The sequence below is a fragment of the Myotis davidii genome, unplaced genomic scaffold, assembly GCF_000327345.1.
Source record: "Myotis davidii unplaced genomic scaffold, ASM32734v1 scaffold43, whole genome shotgun sequence".
In the NCBI taxonomy this organism is placed as follows: domain Eukaryota; kingdom Metazoa; phylum Chordata; class Mammalia; order Chiroptera; family Vespertilionidae; genus Myotis; species Myotis davidii.
The window spans coordinates 1,187,205-1,187,694 of NW_006294590.1; the positions used below are offsets into that span (position 1 = coordinate 1,187,205).

The 490-nt window shown below is 58.2% G+C and overlaps 1 protein-coding gene across 2 annotated transcripts in view; it reads right to left on the reverse strand.

Annotated features, from left to right (window-relative positions):
• Nucleotides 1-490, reverse strand: part of SCARB1 (scavenger receptor class B member 1) — a 35,389-nt gene that overhangs the window by 15,180 nt on the left and 19,719 nt on the right. The window lies entirely within an intron of this gene.

Sequence of the window (490 nt, forward strand, 5' to 3'; positions counted from 1 at the left end):
GCCCACCGCAGGACATGCGAGGCGCATGGGTGCGCAGGAGAGCGCCCCAAAGCCCGACACGTCCCCTCCACCTGGCCAGTCCGCCTCTGTGAGTCTCTGCTCACGTGTCACCCTGTCCGAGAGCCCACCTGGTTGTCTCAGCCCTAACGTACCGCACCCGACACAGCCCTGGGCCCCCCGCCCCCCAACACTAACATAGGATTTTACTTATTCATCGTCACCCGCCCTCCCCCCTTCAGCTGCAGGCAGCTCAGTGCTTCTGTCCATTTCGGGTTCCCTGTGCCTAGAAGAGCCACAGAAATCCACTGAGTGAGCGAATCAATGAATAAATGACTAAATGAGTGAGTGAGTGAGTGAGTGAGTGAGTGAAGGACTGGATGAGTGAGTGAGTGAGTGAGTGAAGGACTGGATGGGTGAGTGAGTGAAGACTTGCCACTGACGCTGAGTCGAGTGTCTGACTCCCAGGCCTCGGGGACAGCTGTTGAGTGAG